A 21,131-nucleotide genomic window follows, 5' to 3' on the forward strand; every position below is an offset into this window, starting at 1 on the left:
AGGCTGGGCCAAAGGCCCAAGGCCTTGGATAGCCAAGGCAAAGAAAAGAAATCAGTCCCTATCACTCACGTGACCAAAATGGAGAAACAGTCTCAGGGCCTCCACTCCAAGCACCAGCCTCCAACCATCCCCTTCCCTCCACACAGGAAGTCCCCCAGCCTCCTCAGCTGTCCTCTACCTCACTTCCTGTGTCTCACCTGTGCCAATGGTGGCTCTAGCTTCACCCAGGACCGCCCAGAGGTCTGTCCCCTTTGCACATGTCTGTTGAAGGTCATATTCTCAAATAATTAAATCTTGAGCTTTGCTGCAGCCCTTTCTAAATCCTGTTACCTTGAGTAGGGTGGAGATTGTAGTTTCCAAGACCTGATTCTGTCATTCCAAGTATCTCTATTGTTATTGATCAGGAAATAGCCAAATCCCATCCTCTAAAGAATGGTTTGAACAGGGTTGAGTAGTTTTGAAATTCACAATAGGGAGGTGACATGACCAAATTTAAACTTTAGGAAGATCAGCTTGATAGATGGACTGGATGGACTGTAGTAGGGAAAGGCTTGAGGTAGAGAGATCCATTATTGCAATGAGGAGCAGAGGATAATGTCTAGATTACATATCTGGGTAACCAGAAGATGGTGGTGCCCTCAATATATATGTTGGTGATGGAATATTATTGTGCTCAAAGGAATAATAAACTGGAAGAATTCCATGTGAACTGGAAAGACCTCCAGGAATTGATGCAGAGTGAAAGGAGCAGAACCAGGAGAACATTATACACAAAGACTGATACACTGTGGCACAATCGAATGTAATGGACTTCTCTACTAGCAGCAATGCAATGATCCAGGACAATTCTGAGGGACTTATGAGAAAGAACCCTATCCACATTCAGAGAAAGAACTGTGGGAGTAGAAACACAGAAGAAAAACAACTGCTTGATCACATGGGTCAATGGGGATATGATTGGGGATGTAGACTCTAAACGATCATCCTAGTGCAAATATCAACAATATGGAAATAGGTCTTGATCAATGTAAAATCCATCAGAATTGCAGATTGGCTACCGGAGTGGGGGGGAGGGAAGGGAGGGAAAGAACATGAATCTTGTAGCCATGGAAAAATATTCTAAATTAATTAATTAAATAAAAATTTAAATTCAGGAAAAAAAAGATGATGGTACCTTCCACAGTAATAAGGGAAGTTAGGAAGAGGAGAGATTTTGGGGGAAAAGACCATCACTTCAGTTTTGGACATGTTGAATTTAAGATATCTATTGGACATTCAGTTAGAGATGCAAGCCTGGAGATTAGGGTTGGATAAATAGATCTGAAAATCATCAGTATATCAGTATATCAGCATATCAGATGATCATCAAAAATCCATGAAAGCTAAAGAGATTACCAGACAAAATGTTAAAGGTTGAGAGGACTTTTCTTGGAACCTTGGGGAACATCCATGATTTGGGGACATGACCTGAGATGAAGATGTGGGTCTTTTTTCTCCTACATGGAGCTGTAGTTCCTCCAGCATTAGGGGCCATGTAGGAAAATCTCTTTTCTCTTCAAGAGCCATAATGCTTAGGGAATTGATAGAATGTTGGATTCTCAAACTCAAGTTTGAGGTTATTTGTAAGACAATTCCCAAGAACTGCCCAAGAAATCTCCCTTCTCTGGCTAGAAGGCTAGATTTTGGAATCATACTGCCTAACCTAGGAAATCTCTATCTGTAGACAGAAGATTAGATTTTAGGACTCTCAGAATTGGGATGACCCTTGGGGCAACCTACAAAGTTGGTATTTTCTAAGAACTCTCTTCTTTAGCTACAAGAGCAAGTACATATAGTTTACATCTCATGGACCTTTGCCAACCTGTGCCATCTTGGTCAGAGAGGTCAGTGAAGAACTCCTCTTCACTCTCCTCCAAAACAACCTTCTCCCTGTCAATTCCCAGAAGTGAGATAATGAAAAATTCTGAGTCTCTGGGTTCTAGGTCATAAAATAAATTTATTAATCAGGCTAGCAATAACCAATAAATTAATTGGTTAGTGATCTCAGTGATCAAAGACAAAGACATTTAGCATCATGAGTCATTAAATACAATTTTGGAAGCTCATTATTCAACTCTCCCCTAGACATCTTTAATTTGTGAATACCTAATGAGGAAGACTATTATTTTCTATAATCCCTCCTTGATTCCTTAATGATGATGGAAAATCATATATCTGATCCTAGGATTCCAGTGCCTAAATGAAGAAATCAGGCAATGCCCAGTTAAGAGTGACATTGTCCAATCCTTTTTACTGGAAAGACCTACATGAACTGATGCATAGTTAAATAAGCAGAACCAAGAGAACATTGTACACAGTAACGACAATAGAGTGGAATGATCAACTGTGATTGATTTAAGTTACTTCTGCAATCTGGGACAATTCTGAGGGACTTACAACAAAGACTGCTTTCCACCTCCAGAGAAAGAACTGTTAAAGTCAGAATGCAGATGAAAGCATATAATTTTTCACTTGTTTATTAGGAGTTTTGGCTTTACATGATTCTTTCCTTAAAAAATGAACAATATGGAAATATGGATAATAACATGTATAACCCAAATTGAATTGTTTGTCAGCTCTGGGAATGGGAAGGAAGATATGAAGGGAGACAGTTTGGATCATATTTGGAAAACTTATGTGGAATTTTGTTATTACATATAATTGGTAAAATAAATAAATAAAAATGTTTTTAAATGATACAGAGGTTTAAAAAAAAAGAATAGCGTCATCCAATTTTTTTCAGTGTGGGGATTCAAGGACATTCCTGCTGCCCATGAACTAATTTCTATTTACTACATAAGATGGGGCCTAAAATCTCAATTTCAATCATCCCAATTTCAAAGCTGCTTTGGAGTTGAGAATGTGAAAGCATTCCTTGGATAGTTAGGAACAGAGGAATGAGGAATGAGGTTTGAAAAACAGACTTAGCCTCAATTTGAATTAATGATTACTTAGAAAAAAAAGTACAATATTAGAAATAAATCTCAAAGGGCAGGAGGGAAAAGGTGAAAAAGAAACTCAAGTCATGAAGATTCTTTTTTATAGGTCAATGCACATAGGTGACTCCCCTGAGAAAAATCTGTCCTCCCAACAGGCCCAGTCAACTAATTCATCCTGGAGGCAGCCCTAGTCACTAAAACCTAATTAAGATATATGTTTTTTTCTATTCAGCATGGTGCCAATGCACAAGACAATTTTCTAGAGGGAGATGTCTCAAAATACCTACCAAATAAAGGCACACCACCCTATAAATTCATCAAGTTGGTTGGAGGAATCTACCTGTTACATGAAGTAATTTATTTTCATTATCTAATTTGATTGGTCTTTCATAATATTACTTCTACTTCCTAAAAGAGGAAAGGATGGTGCAGTGAGGTTAGGTGACTTCCCCAGGGATTGCTGACTTAAAGCCCAGGGTCCTTTGCACTGTACTACAATGTACTGATTGGTACCCCAGGGCAAGTATGATTTTTACATGACCTATTTATGCTTCCATTGAATATATTTCCAAGAAAGGCAGAGCATAGTGGAAAGAGTATTATGTTTAATGTTAGTGGACGTTGGTTTAAATCTTGGCTCTGGGGCATGATTTTGGACGGGTTACCTCTTTGACTATTAGTTTCCTCATCAGCAAAATGAAAGGATTGGGTTACTTTAAAATTTAAGATTCTATTACATTTGAAATTTTCTTTTTCTTTTCATCCCTGTCCTGAATCAGGCTTGGACTGAATAGAAAGGTCAATTGGATTATTCTAAAGTAACATTTGACTCCCAGACCACCCATCGATTCATTTCCCATGAAGCTGCACTTCTTTGGACAGGATGCCAGTATGTCCCAGGAACCCCATCATCAAGAAATTCCCCTGAGTTCCTATTTCCTAATCATAATAAACCAAACAAGAGACTATCTCGTCTCTTCTTCAACACCTATGAAAAAAGGGGGACCTGCTATTTCTCAAAGCAGTCCATTGCACTTTGAAATATCTATAATTTTTAGGAAATCTTCCTCAACATATCCCAGCCCTGAGATTCCATTAGTTCATTCATTGTAATCCTTGTTGAGTGACTGGCCACTTGGGAAGAGAATTTTGTTTTTCCTTTCCTAAACTTTTCACTCTCTCTCAAACCACCTATCCAATCAATGGTCAGATCCTGTCATTTTCATCTTCATAACATCTCTTGTACATGCCTCCTCTTCTCTGATATTGCTACCATCTTGGTGCAAACTTCTATCATCTTACATCTGGGCTACTTCAATAGCCTGCTGGTTGGACTCCCTGCTACATGCTTCTTTCTTCCCACCCTAGTCCACCCTCCACTCAGTTGTCCATGTGAACTTCCTTAAGAGAAGATTTGACCATATCACCTCCCTACTCAATAAACCCCAGTGGCTCACTACCACCTTCAGGATCAAATATAAAATTCTACTTGGTATTCAAAGCCCTTCTTAGTCTCATTACTACCTTTTTAGCTTCTTAACACCTTATCCCTCACTGGGAATCTTTGATCAAGTGACAATGGCTTCCTTGCTGTTTCTCAAATGAAACAATCCAATTCTGGATTCTGACCATTTTTTTGTTGCCTTTCTATAATGTTCACCTTCTATCTGCATATTGGTTCCAAAGCAGAAATGTGATAAGAGTCAGGCAATGAGGGTTAAGTGAATTGCCCAGGGTCACACAGCTAGGAAGTGTATGAGGACAGATTTAAACCCAGGACCTCCTATTTTTTAGGACTAGCTCTCAATCCCACGAGTCACCTTCCTGCTCCCAATTCTGAGCATCTTTACTGGATGTTCCTCAAGCCTGGATTTTTCTCTTTCCTCATCACTGCTCATTGGCTTTCTCAATTCCTTCAAATCTCCAATAAAGTCCCACCTTTGTACAAGAAACCTTTCTTAGTCCTCCTTAAGATTACCCTCTGTTTGGGCACTATTCCCAATGATGCAGATAGTATTCTGTCTTGGTATTGCTATGGTTAAAAATTCATCAATTGCCAAGGTTAAAAAAAATTCATTACTTGGTGAATAATTTCTTTGAATCTAATCACCCTCTTCCACTCAAAAATCTTACAATAACTTCCTATTATGACTAAGATAAAATATAAACTCCTCAGCCTAGCATTTAAAGCTCTCCACAATCTTTCATCTACCTTTGTATTCTCATTTTTTCATTCTGCTTTGTGTATACCCTGTTGCAACCAAACTGACCCTCTAAGTGTTTCCCACATATGACATTCCATTTCCTGCCTCATTCCATGTCAGGAATGTAGTTCTTCTTTACCTCCATTTCATAGAATTCCTAGTTCCCTCCAAAGCACAGCTCTGGTGCTCTCTCCTACAAAAAACCCTTTCCTGGTCTTTCCAGTTAGCAGCACTCTCCTTCCTGAAATTATTTTCTATTTCTTGGCATACATTTTACATTTATCCATAGACATGTTGCAGTTCCTTAGTAGAATGTAAGCTCCCTGAGGGAAAATTCTGCTTGCTTTTGCATTTCTATTTTTTGTTGGTGGTGGCTCAGACATTTCAGTTGGGTCTATTAATGATCACCAGGTGTTGATGACCTGATGGCTACCCTCACAAGGTTTAGCCAGCCTGTCGAAGCCGAAGCCATTGCCCCGGGTGTGGCCGCTGCTGCATGCTAACAGCTACTGGGAGACACAAGTGAGAGCTGGGTGTCAGAGGCTGGAGAGCTGCCCTAGGAGGGCACGACAAGCCCTCCACACCAGAGATACTACCCCTCCCTGAACACCCCATACACCCCGATGCAGTGTGAGATCAGGAAGATGCAAGACCGATGGTGGGAAAAAAAAGGCAGAAGAAATCCAATGCTTTGCTGATACAAAAAACTACAAACAATTTTTCAGTGCCCTCAAGACTGTCTACAGGCCATTAAAACCCACCACCACTCCCTTGCTATCCTCTAACAGTGACACTCTCATAAAAGATAAAAAAGGAATCAGCAACAGGTGGAAAGAACACTTCAGTCAGCTTCTCAACCAACATTGTAAACCTCAAAATTCCTTAGACTTATAAATGTTGGAAATTTCACCATTGGGATATTTCATACTTGGAAAATTTCTTACTGATAGTCTATTGGAATGGGAACCCCATTGGCATGGGAGGTTCCTTCTCTTCCCTTCTTCAGATTACTTTAGGACAGAAACCTTTTGCTGAACAATGGAAAGGACTTTGACCTATGCTTAAGCATAGAACAGGAATTTCTTTGAATCATGATTGATTTTAGAATTGATACAATGGAGATACTTGGAATAAATCTCCACCCTATTCAGTCCTAACAGGATTGAGTAAGGGCTGCAGCCTAGATCAAAGATTTAATCATTTGAAAATATGACCTTCAACAGACATGTGAAAAAGCCAGAAACCTCTGGGCGGTCCTGGGTTAAGCTAGAGCCTCCATTGGCACAGGGAAATTGATGAACAGTGATTGGTAGATGGGAGAACTGAGGGGAGGAACTTGGATGGTTTCCTAAAAGATAGGAGGGTCTGGAGACTTGAGGGGCGGGGGAGGAGTTTGGTCGGGGTGATTGCGGTGGACTCGGAGAAGCTTGCGCTGAAGGAAGCTGAAGGTGGGGGCCTCTGAGACTGTTTCTCCATTTTGGTCATGTGAGTAATAGGGACTGATCTCTTTTCTTTGCCCCAGCTATCTAAGGGCTTGGGCCTTTTGGCCCAGCCTAAACAGAAGGGGTATTTAAGCCCTATTCCCTTCTCTCCCTTTTTTTCTCTCTCTATCTCTAATTCCTTTCTTGCTCCTATTGTAATTAAACTCCAAAAAAGGCTGACGGCTGACTTGAGTTTTTCATTTAGGAATTACATAGCTGAATTCCTTGGCGACCTTAAATTAATATATATCAGTCTTTTAAAGTGATTCCCTTGTCACAACCCTCTTCAGTCGACCAAAGCGCCCTTGACCAGATCCCCCAAAACCGCATCATTGAACAACTTGACATCCCTCCTTCAATAGAGGAAGTCCAAAAAGCCATTAAACAAATGAGTACAGGCAAGGCACCCGGTAAAGATGGGATCCCAACTGAGGTGTACAAGGCCTTAAATGGAAAGGCGCTCCAGGCATTCCACATAGTGCTGACCAACATATGGGAAGAGGAAGACATGCCCCCAGAACTCAGAGATGCCTCCATCATAGCCCTATACAAGAAAAAAGGCGCATGAGCAGCCTGTGACAACTACAGAGGCATCTCACTACTCTCCACTGCCGGAAAGATCCTCGCCCGTGTTATACTCAACAGACTCCTGTCATCTGTTTCAGAGCAGAACCTGCCTGAATCACAATGTGGCTTCCGACCAGATCGCAGCACCATCGACATGGTCTTCACGGTGAGGCAAATGCAGGAAAAATGCCTTGAGCAGAACCTGAGTCTCTACATTGTCTTCATAGACCTGACAAAGGCGTTCGACACAGTGAACAGGGACGCATTGTGGGTGATCCTCAGCAAGCTCGGTTGCCCAGCAAAATTCGTCAAACTGATCCAGCTCTTCCATGTCGACATGACAGGGGAAGTCCTATCTGGTGGAGAGACTTCCGATTGCTTCAATATCTCCAGTGGCGTGAAATAAGGCTGTGTCCTCACTCCGGTACTATTCAACCTATTTTTCACCCAAGTATTACGACATGCTGTGATGGATCTAGACCTGGGCGTCTACATCAAATACCGACTGGATGGCTCACTATTCAACCTTCCCTGCCTGATAGAGAGACTCATCCTGGAAGCTCTCTTCGCAGATAACTGTGCTCTCATGGCCCACCAAGAAAATCATCTCCAAACCATTGTGGACAGGTTCTCCACCGCAACAAAACTGTTTGGCCTGACTATCAGCCTCAGCAAAACAGAGGTGCTGTTCCAACCTGCACCAGGGAGGCCAACTAACCAGCCGTGCATTACAATCCACATCGACGGCAGGCAGCTTTCTAACATCAACACTTTCAAGTACCTGGGCAGCACCATCGCCAACGACGGGTCCCTAGACCACGAGATCAATGCCAGGATCCAAAAGGCCAGCCAGGCACTCAGGCGGCTGCGCTCCAAAGTCCTCCAACACAGAGGTGTAAGCACTACAACGAAGCTCAAAGTGTATAACGCAGTGGTCCTCAGCTCGCTCCTGTACGGTTGTGAGACATGGACACTCTACCGGAAGCACATGAAGCAGTTGGAGCAATTCCACCAACGCTCCCTCCGGTCAATCATGAGGATCCGATGGCAAGATCGAATCACCTACCAGGAAGTCCTCAACAGAGCCAACTCCACTAGCATCGAAGTCCTGGTCCTCAAAACCCAGCTACGATGGTCTGGACACATTATCTGCATGGACCCACAGCAAATACCAAGACAGGTATTCTAGGGTGAACTGTCAGCTGGACTCAGGAAACAAGGCCGACCAAAGAAAAGATTCAAGGATCAGCTAAAGTCAAACTTGAAGTGGGCTGGCATGACACCAAAGCAACTAGAACTCCCTGCCTCTGTCAGAAGCATCTGGCGAACCCACATTAGCCATGCCGCCGCCACCTTTGAAGATGAGTGACGTCGACGTCTTGCCGCTGCGCATGAATGCTGACACCAGGCCACAACCGCACCTCTCCCATGCCCCATGTGCCACAAACTCTGCGCCTCAGTCTTTGGACTTCAAAGCCACATGAGGGTACATCAATAGATGATAATGCACAAAGACAATCATCATTCTTGGTCACCAAGAGACTACTACTATTAATGATCACTTTGGGGTTTTCTTGGCAAAAATACTGGAGTGATTTTCCATTTCCTTGAAGCTGTGGCTAACAGGGTTAAGTGACTTGCCTAAGGACACACAGTTAAGAACTGTCAGGGCAAATTTGAATCCAAGTCCTCTGGACTCTTAAGTTTGGCTCTCTACCCACTGTGCCACCTACCTGTTCTATCCTAGAACAATTCTTTGCTCAAAGTATGTTCTTAATAAATGTGTTTTGAATTGAATTAAACTACCTAGGCTCTCCTTTGAATTACAAACACCTACTTTGTCTCCATGACCATAAGTATTACCTTTCCAGCTTGGTACGAACTTCTAGAGCTTGAATTCTACTTGAAGACCTCCAGGATCACCTTCACCATGATTAGGCAATGAAGGAGGACTTCAATGAAAGGACATTAACCTAATGTCTACTAAGGCACTGAAGGTCCCCAGGCAAAAGGACTAAATCGTACCAAGCATCATTATGTTGGTTTTTACCATAAAGCTGTTATTGAAGAGACTGAAATAACAAGATGCTTTATGAGAGTTCTGTGCTTCCCGGGCTCTCTTGTGGCCAATAACTAGAGCATAATCATAAAATTATTCCAGGGCTTTTTTTTTGCACCCAATAAAAAAAATGACACATTCTCTGAGAGTTAGAATTGGCAAACAACTTTTCTTGTCCCTACTGTCATTTACCTGCACATGGTACAAGTGCTTATTTTTGGTCCTTAATGAAGACTCAGAGCTTCTAATTATGTAGGGATGTGATTAAATGAGTTCTCAGTGACTTACTGTCGCTAGAGAAATCTTTTAATTTGCACACTGCTGCTGTGGAAGTATCTTGCAAATAGTGATGCCTTAACAATCCCCATTGCCACTCATTTGCCACCGACTCCTACTCATTGACTTTGAAAGTTTTAATAGTGCCCCATGAAACTTTTAATTGCCATTGATTAGCATTTGGCATCCAGAGGCAAGCCACTAGGGGACAGGGCTCCATTCTGCAAAGAACCACATAAATCTCAAATGGAGATTGAATGAAAAACAGAATTTTTCTATCTTTTGTAATCTCTCCTGGCTTTCTAGCCAGAATTGCACTTTAATAGGATCTCTCTCTCTCTCTCTCTCTCTCTCTCTCTCTCTCTCTCTCTCTCTATCTGTCTGTCTGTCTGTCTGTCCTTATATTCTGTCTTAGTATCAATTCTAAGATTGAAGAGTGGCAAGGGTTAGGCAAATGGAGGCAAGTGACTTGCCCAGGGTCATACAACTAGACCTATCTGAGGCCAGATTTGAATCCAGGTCTTTCTGACTCTAGACTTAGTGCTCCATCTACTATACTACATAGTTGTCCCAGTAGGAGGGTTTTCTCTTGAGTTTTTAAGTTCTGAGATTCTCTCTCTTTCTCTCTCTCTCTCCATATATATATATATATATACATATATATATGTATATATATATATATATATATATATATGTAATTAGAAAAATACTCAGCTTCCTTTTGCTTGAGTCTCTTTAAACCTGCTGCCTTACCTGGCATCCCTCACTGAGCTTCTACTGACCTGGAAATCCGAGCTGGGTAAAACTAGGAAAAGAAATATTGGTTAACTTGGGCCAGTTTGTTATTTATAACTCAGGTTATGATTTGTAACTATAGTCAGTAGAATTATTAGGAATGAGACAATTGAAGTTCAAGTGACTTCTCCAGGGTCACACAGCTAGGAAAGGTCTGAAGTCAGATTTGAAACCAGGTCCTTCTGACGCCAGGTCTGACACTCTATCCACTGTGCTACCAGAGAAGGAAGAATAGAAAAGAAATAGCAAAACTTAGGTGACCTGAAACAAGTCACATAATATCAGAGTTAGAGGGAATATCATCTAATCCAACCCATTCCCAAACGAGAATTCTCCATTAACCAAGTTGTCATCCATCCTTGGCTTAAAGATTTTCATCGAAGGAGAACCTCCTGTTATACTCGACGCCTCCAGGACTTCTAGTTCCACTTTGGGGAAATTCTAATTACTGGGGAATTTTTCCTTATATCAAGACTCAATTTGTTTCTTTGAAATTTCCACCCATAGTTCCTTAGGCCTTCCATCTGGGACTAAGCAGAACAAGGCCAATTTCTGTTCTACTTGACATCTCTGTCAATGAGGAAAAATGAACTCCTAGATTAGAATGAATCAGGGAGAGTAAAGTTCCTTCAGCCTCTTACCAGCTCTTCACGGATATGTGATTTTGTCAGAATGGACATTTCCCATCATACCTGGCCAAATTGGTGCTGGGACTCTGAATTTTGCTAGCCTTTGAAAAACAGAAGCAAAACATCTCTATACCTATACCCAGTCTTTCTAGTTTGGTAGAACAAGCCACTCTTCTAGTCCAGTCTTTGAAAACCAGGAATCACCTCCATGTGACAATAAATTATTTGAAGAGGACTTCAGTATAAATATTTTTTAATTTAAACGGGAAACCTGAAAAAGAAGAAGGAAATCTAAACACGAGATTATAGAGATATAATATGACTTATTTGAGGAGAGACGTAACTGACTAAAATCCAAAATGGAGAAGAAAGAAGATTCTAGAGGGTTGGGTTTGACTAAGAAAACCTTGACTTATTCTTATAACAGAACACCAAATGGAATCTTTTAGCTGATTCACTTTAAACAAAACAAAACAACTCTTGTCTTCTGCCTTTGAAGTGATACAACTATCAGTTCCAAGGAAGATTAGGTAAGGGCTGGCCAACTGGGATCAAGAGACTTGCCCAGGGTTACGTATCTAGGAAATTGTCTGAGGTTGTATTTGAACTCAGGACCACCCATCTCCAGGACTAACACTATTTGTTGAGGCACCTCACTGACAACAAAATCACTGCAACCAAAAATAACAGCTATCATTTATATTATGTTTTTAGGTTTGTAAAGTATTTTATAATATCATCTCATCTGATCCTCATGACAGTCCTATAAGGTAGGTGTCATTATTTTTTTTCACTTTACAAATGAAAAAACCAAGATTGAGAGAAGTTAAGAGATTTACCCAGGGTCACAAAGCTAGTATATATGAGATGTGAAGGCAGTATGATAAAGGATAGAATTCTGGACTTGGAATGAGGAATGATATATTTGAACTTGGGTTTGCAGCCTTCTATCCATTATGACACTGGAAGAAAAAAGAAATAAGAAAAGAGAAGAAAAAGAATTAACCTGTTAAAAAATTCTTTACTACTGAATGAGAGTTAGTTGGTTAAAAAATAAATCTTTGTGGCAATACTGATTATGCCCAAGCCCAAAGTCCCTGTAGGATTTATTGGCTGCATCTTGGCATGTGAAAGGCTAAGATGGAGATTGATAAGAAAGATAATGTCCCTGCCTCTAGTCTTAGGTTTATATCTGTGTCTTTCCCTTGATCACACATCTATAAGGGAGAATGAAAGAAGTTTATGACTAGAAAACTGGGGAATTCCAAACCTTGGAGCTGTTTGCTTGGTTATTAGGCAAAGAACCTTTATACGACTTATAATGTGACCTTCAGTGACTAAAATCAAGAGATGTATGGAATACTTACCATGATGTATAGTGAGGTTGCCAATGGATACACTTGCCCAGAGAACAAGTCATTTAATTCCCTTTCCTTCTCCCGAAAAAGATCAAACCGAAGAGCATTTATTATCTGAAAGAATCTGTGCAAAGAATCTATTGAAGTTAAATCCCTTTTGACCAAGGTTTTATGGGCAGGTTTAGACAAGTGATTTCATAAAGAGAAAAGAAGTCTAGAGGGTTCTGGTTCCCCAACTTCTCTCCCTTCTCCTTGAAGGTAAGAGTTTGCTGATTCCTAACTGGGGAGTATGTTTTCCTAAGGGGGAAAAGCCCCTGGCTTTTGAACTGAAAGAATATTGATGAGTCCATTATTTGGTTCTTCTTTTTTTAAAATAAACTATGTCTGCAATTTGATCCATGTAAGGATCCCCCTCTAACTGATAATCTTATAGATTTATCTAACTTATGACCTGTATTAGAGAGGTGTGTAAAGGGAACCCTGTCTTGGCTGCCAATGGGTAAGTGCTATATTGTTACAATTGTCCTACAGGTTTGTGGGCCATAAATCACTTCAGTTGGGTCCTGATTCAAGGACTTGTTATGGGCTTATTTTTGCCTACTCAGAATTTTTATACACAATTTGATTTTTATATTTTTCTCAAAAATTTAATTTTTTTCTCTTTTTTATGTTTTTGGATTTTCTCTTGACAATTGATTTATATACCCTGTAACTCAGGCACGTATCCTGGGTTGGTCTGGGTGTTAGTCAACAACCTCCTCAGGGGAGGATGGTATAATTTTCATAAAATTCAAGACTTAAAAAATTTTTTTGAGGGAAATTTCAGGAAAAAGAAGTTTGCTAACTCCCCCAATCAATAGAGTGAACTTTTTGAAGAAGGCACCATAAAAAATCCTGCAGAAAACACACACTGCATCAAAAGATCCAGAACGAACTTTGGGGTATAGTGAATCAAATTGAAGGGGTTTGAACACATTTATTCTGAATGTAAACTCTTATGCCAATGGAGATTGCCCCCAATTAGGTTTTTGTCAATGTACCTGCCAATCATTGGTTTTGCTCTCTCTGTCTTTTATTTCCCTCATCCCCAAATTATTGTAATTTCTTCTTAGATAGTGCTATATTGTATGAAACTCTAACAAGAAGATCTTTAGAGGTATAAGATGGTTATGTGAAATAATTCACCGGGGAGACTGGGCATATTAATCTCCTGAAACCCTTAATTGGAGAGATTTCAACATGCTTGTCTCCCAGTAGAATCACAAGGGAGATTGTGTAAAGGGAATCCCTTCCTCCCAGGATCATGAATTTTCTTCTTGTTCAATTCATCCCATTAGCATGGGTGGAATAATCCAAACAGAGGTCACAAGTTAAGAGCCCTAGGAACATGACCTGGAACTAAGGGTTATGGATCCAGGGCAGAGAGACTTTGATTGGTTCCTGAGATGTGATAGACTAGCTCAGAGAGACAGGAAGGGACATGGAGAAAAAAGTTATAAAAGATGAGACTGCAGAGAAGATCAAGGGTTTTTGGAGTGAGTTTGCTGGGATTGATTCTTCTACTCTATTAGGCATTGGTGGCTTGGGCGGAAGACACACTCATGGGCTAGTAAGACTCTTGCTATGAAGAGACTACTAGGCCTCTACATGAAGATCTGACCCTTGTTGGGGGGCAAGCTGAAATTCTATGGACCAGGCTTTAGAGTGGTAGGCTAGGAAGTAAAATTTCTATTTACTTCCTTCCTTCTTTCTTTCTTATACTATATTTATATTAAATTAAATTGTTAAAAGCTACTATCAATTCTGTGACTTGAGTTAATTTTACAAATGGTGACCACAACAATTTTAACTAATATTATTTAACAAAACCAATTTCTAAATATTACATGTAGCACTTTAATTTTTAGATATTACATTTATTTTCATTATTACAGAGGTTAAATGAATTGCTTAGGGTTGCACAACCAGAATATTTTTAAAAAAATTTATTCCAAGGCTAACACATTATTGACTATGCCACTGTTGCTCTCTTGAACTTTCCTTCCTCATCAGAAGGGGAAACCCAAGAATTGTAGCTGATCCAGAAGGTAAAAATGGAAAGAAACTCCCCAGCTATGTAGAGACTACATGTCCAATGTAGTGGGACAGAGCTAAGCATCAGAGGGCATAAATATTAATAAATATCCAGTACAGATCAACAGGAACTGAGGTATAACTTCACAGGAAGATATTAGCAACCCTCTTGCATTAGAAGAACGAGTATCTTGGACCTGGGTAGCCATACATGAGGGACTCATCCTATGAGTAGGGGGGATGCCTCTAGTTGCTTCATTGACTAGAGATCTAGTAACCAAAATATTCATAGTGTTAAAACAAATATATAAGAATTTGAGCTGTTCCCCTAAAGATGAGCTGTCAGAGGATATTAACAAGGAGTTTTCAAAAGAAGAAATGTGAACTCTCAAATATCTTATGAAAGAATGCTCCAAATCACTAATCACAAGATTATCAAGCTAATTAAAACAACTTTGAAGTTTCACCTCACTTCTGTCATGTTAGCAAAGATGACAAGAGATGAAAATTACAATGTTGGAGTGACTTTGGGAAGATGGGCATTTTGATGTGCTGTTGGAATTGTACAATGATTTAACCTCTCTGGAAAACATCTGAAATTTTCTAAAAAAGTTGTTAAGTTGGAAATATTTTTGACACAGAAGTAACACTACCTGAAAAGTACTTCAAGAAAGTCAAAGACTGAGGGAAAAGTATCACAAATATAAAAGTATTTATGTGTATACAGAGACTGATACACTGTGGTACAATCGAATGTAATGGACTTCTACATTAGTGGCAATGCAATGACCCTTAACAACTCGGAGGAACCTATGAGAAAAACCACTATCCACATCCAGAGGAAACACTGTGGGAGTAAAAATACCAAAGAAAAACAAATGCTTGAATACATGGGTCGAAGTGATATGGTTGGGGATGTAGACTCTAAATGAACATCCTAGTGCAAACAACATCATTGAAGTAGGTTCTGATCAAGGACACAAGTAATACCCAATGAAATTGCCTGTTGGCTGTGGGAAGAGTGGGTGGAGGGGAGGGAGGGAAATAATGTGATTATTGTAACCAAGGAATAATCTTCTAAATTGACTAAATAAACTTATTCAAATGGGAAAAATAAAAGTATTTATGGTAACACTTTCTATTGTATCAAAGAAATGGAAGGAAAGTGGGAGGACCATCAATTAGGAACTTACTTAACAAATTGTGGTATGTGGATTTAATGAAATATTATGCTGTGAGAAATGATGAATATGGAAAATTAAGAGAAACTTTGGAAGACTTGTATGTACTGGAGCAGAAAGAAATAAAAAATAGGAGAACAATTTGCATGAATAACCACAATGTAAAGGAAAACAAATCTGAACTATTTCAGAAGACTGTGAAGCATGCTTCTAAACAATTAGACAGAAAGATAATAGACTATAGGTGTCAAAGAGCCAAACATTTTCAGACATGAGCAATGTGTTGATTTGTTTTGCTTAATTGTCCTTATCTGTTGTTAAAGGAGTGTTCTATTGGTAGAGAAAGTCATTGGGAAATGATAATGATGCAAGAAAAAGAATCTCATTAAAAGTTATTTTTATTTAAAAAAAAAAGAACATGTATGTTATAATTAGGAAACATGGATTCTGGTCCAAGTTCTAAATTTCACAGAATCATGGCAACTCAAAGGTGGAATACATCCCAAAGATCATGTATTCAAACTATGTTGACTGTGATTGACCTCTATTAAATGAGTTAATAAAAATAGCTAATATTTACATAGCACTTCAGAGTTTCAGTTCTTACAACAACCCTCTGAGTTACGTGATACTGTTAACCCTATTTTACAGAGAAACTGAGATGATGAAGTTCAGTGACTTATACAAGATGATATAGCTAATAAGCATCTGAGGCAGGATCTGAACTGAGGTCTGGCTGATTCCAAATCCAGCACTCTGTCTACTATGCTATGTTACCTTTACATTCTTAAGAAGCAAGTTTTCAATCTCTGCCTGAAGACTTCCAGTAATGAGAGGATTCATGAGCTCTTAATTTAGATCATTCTTTTGGACTCTTCTAATGGGAAAGATGTCCTTACTTTGACCAAGAATCTTACTTTAAGGAACTTCCACCCACAGCTTCTAGTTCTGCCTTCTGGGTCCAAGTACAACACATTTAATCCCTTCCCCACATCACAGTCTTCTCCCATGCATGTACTTTCAAATACCATAAAAGAAGAAGGAGAAAAATCAAAGTCCTAAGTTGCCAAGAGATACTATCTTTACCTCTCTTTATTCTTGGGCTGCTGAGGTCTTTCAGTCATTATACTTAGTTGTTCCTCTCTCTAACCTCAAGCTACTCCACTGAGGGCTCTCAGTTGAAGAAGCACTATCTCACAAGCACTCTCTTCTCATCCCCAAACCATATACCCAAGAAATACTCTCAACAAAACCAAGGCTTCTCTTTTTCCTTTACTATCCACAACTCAGCACCCAGGACAGCTATCAACGAAGCAACAGAAAATCACAGCTGCTCCCTTGTGCAACAACTCATTGAAATGGCAAGAGATAGGGAGGAGAATCTGCTTTGTAAGGAGAAACAGGTATTTACACTTACAGAGCAGTTTCTTTTCCTTATATTCTTCCCTATCTTGGAAGTATCCCAGTCTTTCAACAATATACCCCATCCAAGGAATATATTACCCCTACACTCTATAGAGATGGAGAGCAACCTTAACTGAATATTCTAGAAAACTAAATGCTTAGCCCATGCAAATGAGCTTCTTGTTAAAAGAACTAAAGATCTGCTTTTTTTCCTTGATTTTTGAGTTTGCATTAAAAAGACTCTGATGGGTTCATTTCTGTATTTTCTTGTCTGACACTCTCCCAACCTTCTTTCCCTAGGCCCTTATTTCTGCTCCCCTCTCTGAAGATAAACCCAATTACTGTCTCTTCCTTCATTGTTTTCTTCCTCTGCACTGTCCCATAAATCTAATAGCAAAAGTGACTTGAAAGTCTGCCAGAATTTCTTTCTCATGACTGGATTTATGATCTCTTAGATCCTCCTCTGGGGTGGAAGGATGCTGGTCAGCTCTCTCCAATCCAAGAACCTCATCTTGCCTTTGCATCCTTTCTCCTCAGGAGATTTCTTATTCAAGCATCTATGATCTTGATGGAGCTTGTGGAATCATAGGAGGTGTTTTAGATTTGTGCCAACAAGCCAGATCTTGGAAAGTAGAATTGTCCAACTCTCCCATCAAGGCATACATCATGAGACCAACTAAACTAATAACTCACAATACTAGCAGGGACTCAGATCAATGCAGTATGGTAAAATGCTGAGGAAGTAAAGTTTCTAGTTGGCCAATAGTAGCTTTTTCTGCTCTTTCTCTTGCTTAGCCATACATTTTACTTTTTCACCCTATACCAAAAACATGGTGGGTCACCCAGTTTTTCATACAGAAAATGCAAGCTATGCATGCATTATTGAACCTGAGAATCTGGCTTTTGCAAACTGAACTCTAGTTTCTATAATGATAGCATTTAGTGCCAGAAGGACCTCAAGGACCTAATCCAGTCATCTCAGTTTCCCAGTGAGGAAACTGAAGTCCAAAGAAGTCCAGTGACTTGTTGAAGTCACATAGGTAGTAAGACAGAGGCAGAACCTGAATGTATATTCAATTATTCTAACTCTAGCACTCTTGCTAATAAGAAAAAAAACTGTATGGCCTTGAATTTCTGTTGAATATCCATTAGTTCCTCAGTCCTTTAGGTTCTGTAATTGTCCTCTTTTCTATTTTTCCAATCTATCATTTCACTCAACAAGTATGTTCATCAGACATTCCAGGATATTCAAAGCAAAGATCTCTGCTAAATAGGCTCACTTAAGCCCTTCTAAAAAAAAACACTCCAAGGAATACTAATGTTTATAAACCAATTTAAAGTTTGTAATGGAATCATTTACTGGACATCCCAAAATGAATTAATAAAGTAAAATGGAATTTATGGTAGTTTATTTACAATAGAGTCTAAGATATTAGGAAAGTGAGAAAGGGGGAGAGAGGGAGAAAACTCTGGCTTCTTCTGAGACAGGTAGAAATTCTAAGGCCCTAATCAGGGAAAAGAGTTTCAAGATGATGGGCCTTTCTTGGAGATTCACACCTCCAGAAAGTCAGGGTCACTAAGTCAGCCTTTCACTCACCAAGGGTGACTGTCTAAAAGGAAAGCACTCTGAGGTCTCCTGCATGAGCTCCTCCAAGGGACTAGTTCCACAACCGAGTCCGAGTATCTGTCTTCCAGTCTCTCCTCAAGTGCCTGTCTTCCCTCCAGCTCTGAGTGACTGATCCTTCACTCCAAGCCCTAGTGACTGACTGTCCAGTCCAACTCTGAGTCAGAGTTCTATCTGTATCTCTCTTGTGGTCCTCTATTTAAAGATCTTTTTCTCTTGTGTCATTTCCCCTAAATTTCATGTCTACCAATTACAGCAGATGCTCCTCTCCAGGACTGCCCACTCATTCACATGTAGGTCACAGACCTCCCACTCAATGCATGAAATGGGTGTTCACACCTTTTTTGGTTAGTTCACATGTTGTAGTTAGGAAACCCCTTTTTGTAGTTAAAATGAGTAGATCTAGTTCAAATGCTAAGTTACCAGCTTTTGAGGATTAAAATCTAAAAATAGATTGTGGATTCCAATTCAATCTTCCCAATAAAGGAAGAGCTAAGTACCCTCCTTGTTACAATCAGGAGATAGCCAAATCCAATCTTCACAGTAGTTAAGGAAAAGTCTCTCACTCTTCCTAATTCTTAGCATTAGAGCTATAACCTCTTTTGTCCTATATGGGTAATAAAACTTTGAATAAAGGTGCTTCTCAGAATTATTTTTTTTTAAACCCTTACCTTCCATCTTGGATTCAATATTGTGTATTGGCTCCAAGGCAGAAGAGTGGTAAGGGCTAGGCAATGGGGGTTAAGTGACTTGCCCAGGATCACATAGCTGGGAAGTGTCTGAGGACAGATTTGAACCTAGGATCTCCCATCTCTAGGCATGGCTCTCAATCCACTGAGCTATCCATCTGTCCCTCGTTTCTCAGAATTCTCATAGTTCTCTAGCATTTTGCCTTCTTTTTCCATCAAGTGTTCCACCTAAAGATAATTTAACAATACACCAGAAAGGCTAAAATGGTCTTCTTTTGATTCTCTGAAAAATAGGGACATGGAGGGTAGGACAAAAAGGATAGAATCCCTTAATCTTGAAGAGTAGTAAAATGTTATATTCACCAGGTGATCTTGTTGAACCTCATTCTTATTTATAAATATCTGGAGCTCATGAAGTTTCTGAAACTATTCCTCTAGGCTTTGAACCATCCCACTAATCCATCCAAGATGGCAGCAGGAGACCACCTCCAAGGCATTCTTGGAAGAACTGTTAGGTTGTTCTGTGTAGACTTTCCCTAAAAAAACCCAGAGGAAGTTTTAGCCACTCATATTTCAAACATTTTTTTCATAGCTCTCATCATTGGTTTGCTCCTTACAGATATGTATTCTGAAGGGGAAATACTAGAAACTGGGCCACAGACACTCTATACACACACTCTCAAAACTAGCACTTCACATCAATTACTACCCAATTTGACACAAAAATACTCACTGTCAACATTGCCTCTCCTGCTCTTCCTGCTAAACTCCAAATACTTAGGCTGTCTTTCAACCATCCCAAAGCCACAAACATGAGACCCCAGCTTAATTCCATCAGGGGGTTCTAACTATTTATTCCCTTTTATAGCTACTCCTTACAAGAGTAAGAGAGATAAGGAAGAAATTTTCCTGTGCAAGTGATAATGTTAATATTTTCCTCTCAACAACAGTTTAACAACAAATTCAACAAGCACATCAATAAGCATTTATTAAGTGTGTAGGCACCATGTGAAAGGCTGGGAATACATACAAGAAAAAAAGAGACAATTTCATCCCTTAAGGGGCTTGTATTCTAATGGGAGAAGACAAGTATAAAAAGAAACCAATTTTCTAGGGACTTCCACTTTGAATCTTTGTCAAGTGTGTCTATATTAGGTACATCTCACCAATTCAAATCTCTGAAATACAGAACAAAAACAGTAAATGAAAATATCTTTATTGCATTCATAACACATGCTTTAAAGTTTAGAGGTGTGAAAGGGAATTCTTTATTCTCTTTGTTAAATCCTATTTCCATATTATTGATAATAATTGCACTAGGGTGATCATTTAGGGTTTATAATCCCAGTCATATCCCCATTGACCCATGTGATCAAGCAGTTGTTTTTCTTCTGTGTGTCTGCTCCCACAGTTCTTTCTCTGGATGTGGTTAGCATTCTTTCTCCTAAATCCCTCAGAGTTGTCCTGGATCATTGCATTGCTGCTAGTAGAGAAGTCCATTACATTTGATTAATACACAAGATTCTAAAGCAAAGAAACATAATCATCTTATATATTCACCAATTAAAATGCCTGAAAGCCTAAAAAGTGAGATTTTTAAAAGCAGGGAAAGAGATGACTACTTCAAAAATCAGGTCTACTAAGTTTTAAAAGACAAAAACTTGAACCATCACACTCATTGATTGTCCTCAACTGACACTGGAGCTCATTGTTGGCGTGTAGATCTAAAAATTTGTCACAGACCCAGGAGAATCATTGGAAACATATGTGTTCATCATCATGAGTCTGAGACAGCCATGATTTTTCTGCATCA

This window comes from Monodelphis domestica, chromosome 2 (assembly GCF_027887165.1).
Source record: "Monodelphis domestica isolate mMonDom1 chromosome 2, mMonDom1.pri, whole genome shotgun sequence".
NCBI lineage: Eukaryota > Metazoa > Chordata > Mammalia > Didelphimorphia > Didelphidae > Monodelphis > Monodelphis domestica.